Source organism: Pteropus alecto, unplaced genomic scaffold, assembly GCF_000325575.1.
Source record: "Pteropus alecto unplaced genomic scaffold, ASM32557v1 scaffold105, whole genome shotgun sequence".
Classification (NCBI taxonomy): Eukaryota; Metazoa; Chordata; class Mammalia; order Chiroptera; family Pteropodidae; genus Pteropus; species Pteropus alecto.
Genome location: NW_006436294.1, coordinates 1,543,858 through 1,554,314, shown reverse-complemented (window position 1 = coordinate 1,554,314; position 10,457 = coordinate 1,543,858). Strand labels below are relative to the sequence as shown.

Below are 10,457 nucleotides of genomic sequence, written 5' to 3'. Positions count from 1 at the left end.
AAGAGGGTGCCCCCTGCCCCAGCGGTGGGGGCCTCGTCCCCAGCTCCCTCACTTGATGGCTGAGAACACAACCTTGGACTCAGCTTGGGCTCAAATCCGGTTCCACCCTTTGCCATCCACCCGACTCTGAGCCGTCTGTCTACTATCTCCAGCTCCGGTTTCCTGTGCCTGAAGTGGGACCCGTAATACTGATCTACCAGGGTGGTTACAGAGGTAGGACCGCTGACCGCAGTGCAGCAACCGCACCCAGCTGGCACTCAGCAGGCAGCAGGCTCTCCCCCCAGCCCCCCAGAGCACCCGCCTTGCCGTCTGCATTGCGAGCCTCTGCAATTCCTGACTGAGAGCTGAGTGTGAATCCCGGGTCTGTCACATGCTCCCTACGTGGCCTTGGGTAATTGTGACCTCTGGTGTCTATTCTCTTGCTTGTAAACGAAGGTGATCAAACCTCCCTTGCAGGCTGCAGAGCCGCTTAACATAGGGGCCGTCACAGAGGAGATGCTCCGTGAGGGACAGTTGGGATTACGTGTATCCCGCCAGCCTCCAGGATGGAGAAATCGTTTTCCGCATGGGGGCCGTAGAACTGACACGGGATATGCTTAATTTGGTGGCCAGTCACCTTCCACGCTCCTGTCTCTCCCCCACAGTTCACTTACTCGGTCATTCTTCTACTCATTCATGTATTCTTTAATTCATCTATTAATTCATTTGTCAAACCCCCAAACCCTCGATCGTGGGCTGGATCCGATGCTGCCTGGTTTGCTGGGACCATCCCGGTTTCAGCCCTGAAACGTCTGCATCCAGGAATTTTCTCAGCGCCCGGGACACCCCGGTGGTTGGTTCCCATCAGGCGCGTGGACTGAGGGAGAGAAGACCAAGGGGGAAACACGGGCCGTTTTCAAATATCTGACGGTTCTCGCGTGTGGGGGAACCGTGGCTCCGGGGAGCAGGAGCAGAATAACTCGGAAGACGCTGCGGAGGTGAGAATAACAAAGGCACATTGTCTTCATTACAAGGACCGCTTCTCTAACATCGGGACTGTCCAAGGGTGGAACTGGCTCGTAACGGAGGAGAGCTCGGCCGCGGGGTCACGGGCTCGGGCCCTGGGGGGCGCAGAGCGGGCTGTGAGCCCCGTGCTCCCCCTCACCTGCCGTGTGGTGTGGGTGCTCTAGTGATCTCTCTACTCCCACTTCCTCATCTGGAAAATGACGATGACACGAGCGCCTACTTCACTGCACTGATGTGAGGATTAAATGAAACGAAGCTGAGCAGGTCCCCAGCAAGTTCCGGTTATAAAGACTGAGGCTAGGAGCCCCCTTGTCCGTGATTAAGGCCGGACGATCCCTCGGTACCGGTGTCCTAGCGGGAGTCAGGACTGAACCTGCGGGTGAGGACTTCTCTGACGTGTCCTTGCTGGGCAAAGATTCTGTTTGGATTTGACTTTGTATAAACGAGGTTGCCGATAAGGCCATTTCGGAGATGAATGCTTGCGATGATTTCTGACAGACTTTCCGTGTGAAGCTCTTTAGGGCGTCTTCAAAATACATCTCTCTGAGCTTTAAAATGAGTAGCATCTAGCCCCTTCCAGCCATCTGGACCTGGGGTTATTTCTGCCCTCGACCACTTTAATGAAATTGTTAAGGTGACAAAGTGTGTTGCCAGCCACAGCTCCAGAGGAGGCTTGGCTCAGGAAGGTGCTTTTCAGCAGCCGCCCTGGGGCGAAGCTGTCAGCCACGGGGGGCTTCTGTCACCCCTACCTCTCATCGGACCCAGCTCCAGGGGGCCTGGGGCAATTTAATTAGAGCAGGGTCTCGGGCCAACGCCATGGCTGAGAGGATGGGGTACCGCCCGTTACTTCCTTTAAAACATTTGGCGTTTTAAAAAATTGAGGCATCGCTATCATACAGAAAAGTAAACATGTCTTTAATGTACATCTCGATGATTCTTTTAAGAGATGTGTCCCCCCTCGTAACCACTGCCAAGGTCAAGATGTAGAAGAACATTTTCATCACCTCGAAGACTCCCCGTGCTCCTCACAGTCACGACACCCGCCCACCCGCCCGCCAGAGGCAGCCGCTGTTCTGACCTGTAACCCACACCCGACTTGGACTGCTTTTGTTCTTCGTATCAGCAGAATTGTCCAGAATGTGCTCTCTTGTGTCTAGCTTCTTTCAGTCAACGTAAGATCTATGCGATTCACCCACATTTTCGTGTATACCACTAGTTTGTATTACTGTGTACTCACCAATTGTACTTCTAAATCATAATTTTCCAAAGTTAAAAATGTGATTCTTTTGCAGATGTAAATTTCTCATGTATCAAATAGTTTATTCAACTCATTAATTAATGAGTGAATCGGTAAAACATTAAAAAGAGGTGCCAGTGAGGATTTGACTTCTCGAGATTTATAATCTCTACTCGAGAGAGTCTACTGGCTGAGCTGTGAACAGGACAGATTTACGTTGCTGTTTGTTTTCCATGCCTTCTATCCCTCCAGAGTTGTGAACGCGTGTAGTCCATAGGAAGAAAGATGTATCCCCTATATAATCAAAAGAACCCCGGAGTCTTCTAGATGACACCCACTAGAAGGACACCCAGGGAGTCCAAGCATCAGAACATATTTCCTGACAATGTGAACATACCTCAATTGATTTATCCATTTGCTTGTTGATGAACAATTGTGTTCTTCACAGTTTGAAGTTGTTATGAATAAAGCTGCCATGGACATTTTTTGTATATGTCTTTTCGTGGACATATGCACTCACTTCTCCTTGACGTATATATACCCCAGAATGGAATCGCTGGTTCACAGAAAAAATGCACATTTAACTTTAGTAGATAGTGCCAAAGTCATTGAACCATTTTCAACCTCCCCCAGATGCGTATGACAATTCCAGCTGGTCTGCTCCCTTGCCAACATTTGGTGGTGTCATAACGGTCTTTAACTTGAGCCATCCTTGGGTTGTGCAGGGACCATCTGTTTTTATCATCTAAGTCGGGAAATTTCCTACTTCCACGTGCATAAGAATTAGCTGGGCTGCTCGTTTAAACCATGCATTCGGAGGTCCCAGCCCATTCCCAGGAGGTCTGATTTCGTGGTTTGGGGTTGAGCTCAGAAATCTGTATTCTTAACTAGCACCTTATTACCAAGGAAGCGTTCTGTGAGGTGCCGACTTAAATGAAAATTTACAGTGCAATCTGCGGGTTTCTGTCCTGTTTCCCTTTCTTCGGCGTGCATTCCGCCGGGAGAGGGGGAGGCCCGAGGCCAGCTCGCAGATTTCTCAATGTGGAATGACGGTAAGAACTACCCATCATCCTGATTTTCAAAACAGGCCTCCAGATTGAGACTTGGTTTTCCATGTTGCATATGGGGACACTGAGGTTCTACGACAGGTTTACAAAAAGGAGGTGAGGATATTTGCCCAGCAACTCACGATAGAGGATCAGGGCTTAGGACCAAGAGTTGTCCTATCCCTTATCAATGATCTCTCCAATATACTAATGGTTCTGACACTTTTTTTGTTTGTTATTTTTGCTAGCAGAGACCTTCATTCTCCAAGATGAAGCCTTAAGTAAAATCTCAGTATATGAAACTTACTATAATTAAGCTGCTAGGGTGGAAGCAGGGGCCAGGAGCATGGCACCTTGCCTGTGTGACCCCTCTGATCCCCTGGGTCCTCCTATTTTCCCCTGCTATGGGCCTGTGACCCTCTCCTGGGCTCTTGGGCAAGAGCTGACAAACCACAGGACCCCAGCACTGTCCCTCAGAGGCCCTGAGCACAGATGTGCAGTTTGTACAACACTCCATTTTTTTATTTATTTAAGAAAATCTCCATTCCTAAAATCTGTATTCTCTTTTACTGAAACCTAAGAGCAAACTATAACTTGGAGAGGGAGGAGAGGGGTGGGAATTGGACGGCCCAGGAGGTATGAGCTGGGAGCCCAGTGGCAGCGGAGCCTCTTGGGGCCTCATTGCGACCGGCAGGTGGCAGAGGGCAGACATTTTATTCAGAAGGGAATTACCCCCAAAACCCAAATAAATCAATTTAGCACACTGGTGTCCTCTTTCTCTTAGGCGGCGAGCCACTCTAATCAAAGAGCTTTCCTGTAGTATTCTTTGCCATGCAGGCCCTTCATTGTCCACTGTGTGACCCTGGACTGATCATTTCATGTCTCTTGCCCTTAGTTTTAAAATCTGTGCAATTATATCAAGAGCACCGACCACAGAGGGGAGAATGAGGACCGTGTGAGATGCATAGTGCCTGTGAGACTTCCAGGCTGCAGGAGATGCTCGGTAAAAATGTGTTTTCTCCCCAGGGCCCCCTATTGAGCGGACCCGCCAGCCATGTCAGAACCGTGTTACAGAGACAGCAGTGTGGCTTTCCTCCCCGCTTTCCTGCTGCGATTCAGATGAGCCGTTCCGCGCTCTGCACAAGGCCAGGGCAGTGACGACATCAGCAGGAGGGACCTAAGAGAAGCATACGTGTGCAGCAAATTCTGGAAACATGGGAGGATGAGATCACTGCACCATTTATGTCAGGAGCAGAAGCAGCACCCAGCTAGATGTCGCAGTAGGTACCTGGAGAGCTGACTCGTAATAACAATCATCACGAAAACGTATTGAGCTCTTAGTGCGTGCCGAGCACTGTGCTAAGCAACTTACACGCACACCCTCATTTAACCTCGCACCCCACCACCCACACACATGCACACACAGCGTAGGCGCCATCCGCATCTCATCTTACAGAAGAGGGAATTGGGGCACTGAGGGTTTATGGACCTTCCCCAAGGTCACTCGGCTAGCAAGCAGTGCCATTGTGTTCATGTGGGATCGCACAATACCAGTTAAGGTATCGGATTTGTGGCCATAACAGAGGTTCATATACAGTGGCTTAAACAAGTCAGCAGTTAATTTTCCTCATGTATCAATCTTAATGTAAGCTGTCAAGGGCTAGGGTCCTTCAAATCCTATCGCTCAGGCACCCCTAGGGTGTTGCCCCACCTGCGTGGTCCCTGAGGACTCAGCGTCACATCCTCATCCCAGGTGTCAATCAGGGGGTAAGGGGCGGGAGCGGCACTTGGCCTTCATCACTTCTGCTTACATGCCTTTGGCCTGAACTGGTTACGCGGTCTTATCCAGCAGCAAGAGCGGTGTGTGAATGCCTATTTCAAGTTAAAATGCGCTGTTACTGTTGGTAATGTAGGAGTAAGAAGGGAGTATTAGTGGACAGCTGCTCTGTTACTCTGTCTCCCATCCAGCCGTACTGGGCAGAGTACCCGTACGACTTCGACATCTAGGACAAAACGTAAGCCATTTTGTAAACAAACATTTTGCAGGCACCTCCCACATACAGAGAAATACATGGATATAATAAGACTTCTGAGCTTTACCCCTGCAGACAAGAAGATAGCCTGAGCCCAGTACCTGCTTAGGACGCGGAGCCGGCCCAGACACGTCCCACACATCAAGCCATGCAGCTGTCTCAACGCAACAGTTGAGAGATGAGGACACGAAGCCTGAGACAGATGAAATGACTTGTCTAAGTTTGTGTGTCTAGTAAGTGGTCGGTTCAAGATTCAAAATCCCGGCAGTGTGACCCCAGGTAGGTTCCTTAACTTCTCTGTGCATATGACTTTCTCGTCTCTCAAGTGGAGAAGATGGTACCTACCCCCACAGGCTTGCTGCAGGCCGTGGGTGCTTTAATGCAGTCAGTGCCCTCGGGAGACGCCCTGGCCTGTAGCAAACCCTCAGCAGATGGTTAGATGTTATTACTGTTATTACTGTTACTGTTAGCGCCAGGATCATCTTTACGCTCTGCATCCCATCCTGACCCAAGCGAGATGAATGCTGGATTAGGACCGCAGAAAGCTGAGAATGTCCACATACAGGGCAGCATCCTTTTGATTCTCAAACATAAAAGAGGTTCATGAAAAAGAATTTGCTGGACTTAGAAAGCAGGGCAGGGTTGCAACACGCAGAGACAGGAGCGAGGCCGGAGGAAGAAAGCATTCCAGGGAGAGGGATCAGCGTGGAAAAAGCCACCGAGGATGGAAATGGCAAGTGTGTCACGGGAGCATGAAAGAGCAGAGGTGAGGTGAATGAGTGGGAGACGAGGCAGGAAAGGTGGGGGGCGCCAAGGCGCGGAGCTAATTTAAGGAAGTTGGCCTTTTACCTGAAGGCAATGGGGAGCCCTCGAAGGTTTTGATCAGCACTGTGCGGGAGGAAGATTGCCATGGCAACAGCTCTGGGGAATGACTGGAGGGTGGAGAGGCCAGCTCAGTGAGGAGTGCCATGGTTAAGGTAAGCAGTGACGAAGACCAGAATCAGAGCTGTGGCTTCGGGACAGGCTAGGAGGGAATAAGGACAGCATGTGGGGGACAATTAAAGGATCGCAGTGGCTCTGTGCGTAGAGGGAAAGGCAGATGAGTTAGTGACGCTAGAACGCGTGAGCCCGCTATGTGAAGCACGGGCTCCCAATAATTCAAGCCTCATAGCATACGAAGCTATCTGCCTGCTGTGACAATTTTTTAAATTATTTGTTTTTATTTTTCTGATGGGTTTTTGTTAGACCTTGAACAAGTCTTCACTCACTCACTCGTTCATTTGTTACACCATGGGCTTGGTGTCTACGCTAAGCAAGTTCAACCAGTAAAGAGGTCATGTCTGCTTTAGACAATCATTTGTACTAGCCAGGTATAGGATCAGCTGCTATAATGTCTGTGTCACCCCCTAATTCATGCCTTAAAACCTAATCCCCGATGTGATGGTGTTAGGAGGTAGGGTCTTTGGGAGGTCATCAGGTCACGAGGGTGGAACTTGTTCACGTGACCGCATACTGCAAGGGTGGCTGACAAATATACTCTCTAGCCGGGTGGCCGTGCACCCCGATAACAAACCTGCCACCATGGAAGAAGCGGACTTTGGCAAACAAGGACAGTTTCTGCTACTCTACTACATCCCCAGTGCTGAACGAAGTGCAGGGGACTTAGAAGGGACTTAATAAATTTGTGCCGTGAGTTAATGACAATAACATGATCAGTACCAAGGATTCCAGGGTGAAATAATATACTCTCTGTTTCGAAGGAGCTTTCAGTCTAGACTGGGGTTAGACAAGTAAAGAAATAAATGCCATGAATTGCTAGGTTGGGTAGGATGGCAGCGTGTGGAGGGCACAGTTTCGACAGCCACAAAGGAGAGAAGCAGCGAGTCTCACTGGGAGGTGAGAGGCAGGAAAGCTTCATAGAGAAGGCAGTGCTTGGCTGAGTCTGGAAAGATGAGCAGATGTTTGCCCGGTGAGCCAGGTGAGGAAGGCCATGCAAAGACAGGAGCGGAGCATCGGCAAGGACACGAAGGTTTAGAAGCAGCCGGACACGCTCAGGGGAGGGCAGGCCCGAGGAATGACAGACGCTGGAGGAGATAGATGGGGGCCAAGTCTGGGGACCCTAGTCTCTATCCCAGGGGAAGTGGTGGCCCATTGAAGAGTTCCGAGCACAGATGTTGCAGGTGGTGGGGGCGTGTGGACGTAATTACCTTTGAACTATTGGGAAATTGCTTTGGGTACATTTTATGGAGGAGGGACTCGCAGTGGGGACAAGATGAGTAGCAGGAAGCAAACTTTGTCCAGAAGCCTAGTTTTTCTTATGTTATATTTGCATCAGACATTAGTAAGCCCTAATGTCTGATGCAAATATAACTTTCAACAGTCTGATATACCTCATAAATAAAGCTAGAAATATTTTATTTGAAATCAATTAACGTAGCAGTTGACTATTTTAAGACCAAGGCTGGTTGACTATTTATTCTCTGCCATCAGTTTTTCTCCTAGTGGCCACATTTTCACTTCCTCTGTTTGCGTCTGCCTCTCCCCCCGAAGTGTATAAACTGATATTTAGAGAAGACCGAGCATCCTTGGGAAGGTCTCTGGAAGGTGCCTTCTGTATCCTAGCTGAGTTATGAGCGGGCGGGAAGGGATGAGCCTCAAGACTCATTCCAGCTGACACGCTCCTCACTGTCAGAAGACTCTGTGGGACCCAAACCATAGAAACTCTGAGAAGTCAGGAATCTCATGGTTATCAAACATCTCACTTAACAGTGAAGAGGCTGAGCTCAGAGAGGTTCAGTGCTGTGCCCACGGTCACCCAGCTAACTAGCAGCCACGAAACCAGGGGCCAGGACATGGGTCCTTCTCAGTCCGTCTTTTTGTTTTTGTTTTTTTATTTTTTTTAGGCAAGGCAACCTCGGTTGACCTCACAGATTGCAAGGACCTTGTCAGCTTATGATCCCTTATTTTTTTATTTTTTACGCCTACAGCACCTGGTCTTCCTAGGTGGTCTCCCATCCAAGTACTAACCAGGCCCGACGCTGCTTAGCTTCCGACATCGGACGGCATCGGGCTTGGTCGGGTTGGTGTGGCCATAGACCCAGTCCACCCTTTCTCACCAACAGGGTCAAATTCAAATTTCGCAGCCTAAACAAGGACCTCTCTAGCCACTCGGTCTTTCCTTTCTCTCAACTAAGAGCACGTATTCTGAGAAGATGCCCCCTCCGCATAAGATTTCTTCCAGTTTTAAATTTCCGTGGTTTTTAGGGTTTACCATGAGAGTACTTTGTGTAGCTATTTCTCTACTAATGCTTTTCACACAATGCAGTAAACATTCACCCCTTTGTTCGTTTATGTAACGAGAATTTTCCGGCCTCATAGTCTTCACGAGCAGCACTTTGAAGGGTGCCTCGTCCTGCAGTCTCATAGCGTGGACATCGTGGCAGCTTCCGGTTTTTGACTTAAAATAACGCAATGCAGAACCTCTTTGAATCTTGGTGGGCATCTCTGATTATTTCCTTTAGATAGATTCTGGATGGAGAAAGTCTACCGGAATGCCTGATATACATTTCACGATTTACGAGGCCAACACATAATCTTGATTTACTGCCCCACACCGCCACACACCACCTGCTTCTCCCATAGTCTTATTCTGCAAGCGACACCACGTCGCACCCAATTACTTAAACCAAAACTCTACTATTTATCCTCGATATCCTTCTTCTATTCAGTCTCTTATTAGCCCATTAGCATATCCTGTCAGTTCGACCTCTCATAAATATCCTAAATCTGTCTACATCTTATCATCTCCGGTATCAATACCTTGATCCAAATGCCCAGCATCTCTCCTTACACCTGAGATAGCCCCTAACTCATTCCCTTCCATCCAATCTTGATCTCATACTCCTTTCTTTATATGGCAGCCAGAATAATATTGAACGATGTAAATCAGTTCATGTTATACTTCCTCATAAAACTCTACAATGTTTATCACATAGATTTAAGAAAAATTCTACAATGTTTATCATGGGGACTTAAAAAATTCTCTATGCTGGTTGGCAAAGACCCCTGCCCACCTTCGTGACTACATTGGTCTCTACCCCTTCTTCCAAGGCATCAATTTTATTTCATTACCTGAAGCATAGTGATAGACACTTGCAATGTACCGGTGAGAAAAAAAACAAAGATCCCTGTCTCACAAAATTTACATCTTTCCCGGCAAGACAACAAATCTGATAAAGATAGACTTTATAGAGCATGTTAGAGGTGGTAAGTGCTTTGGGGGGAAAATTAAAAGGTAGAACAAAATAAAAGGAGAGGCAGAGGTTATAGGAAGGGTTATAGGGTACGACCACGATTAAGGATCAGGCAACATGTCAGCAATTCTTGGAAAAGGTGGAGGCGTGAGCCACATAGGCATCTGAGGGGAAGAGCTCTCTGGGTAGAGGATACCCATATAGCGGCCATAATAACAAACTGCATATCTTACATGCTAGTTTCTGAAGTTCAGGCAGTAAACAAGTGACAAACAAACAAGAAACTGGGAAAAGGTCAGACAGTGATCGGTGGTCAGACACAGACTCAGAACAGGGTGACGTGAAGGGACTGACTGATGGAGGACTGGATGATGTATGGCATCTCATCCTTGGACCAGCCTTAGAGTCTAGCCTTGTCGTATGAAAGAAGAAACTCATGGCAGAAGGCTTTTCAATGATTTGCCCACGTTCCCTTGGCCAGTCCCTCCTGTGGCGTGGTTCCACAGAACTCTGTACATTGTCACAGCACTGATCTGTGCTACCGTGGTGGCATGTTTGGTCACCTGACTTTCCTGTTAGGCTGTGAGCTCTGGGAGGGGAGAGACGGCCTCCCCTTTGTTCATCACAGAGTCCCCCTGACCTAGCACAGTGACGAACACACCATAGATGCTAAATAAATGAACACAGGCCGGATCCGGAGTTCACATCCTAGTCTGATGGACCCCACATCTGAAGTCCTTTACCATGATAATGTACTGGCCCAAAAGTAATGTGCTGGTTTGAAAAATAGTCACAAATTCTTTGATACTCTTTCCATCAAGTCAGTGTCCCAATTTGAGAGGCTTTTGACTGCTCTAACCAATTGTAAGTGACACTGTGATTT

The 10,457-nt window shown here is 48.5% G+C and overlaps 1 pseudogene; it reads right to left on the bottom strand.

Annotated features, from left to right (window-relative positions):
* Positions 1–8,299: 8,299 nt before the first annotated feature.
* LOC112480579 lies at positions 8,300–8,418 on the bottom strand (annotated as a pseudogene).
* Between the last annotated feature and the right edge of the window lie 2,039 nt (positions 8,419–10,457).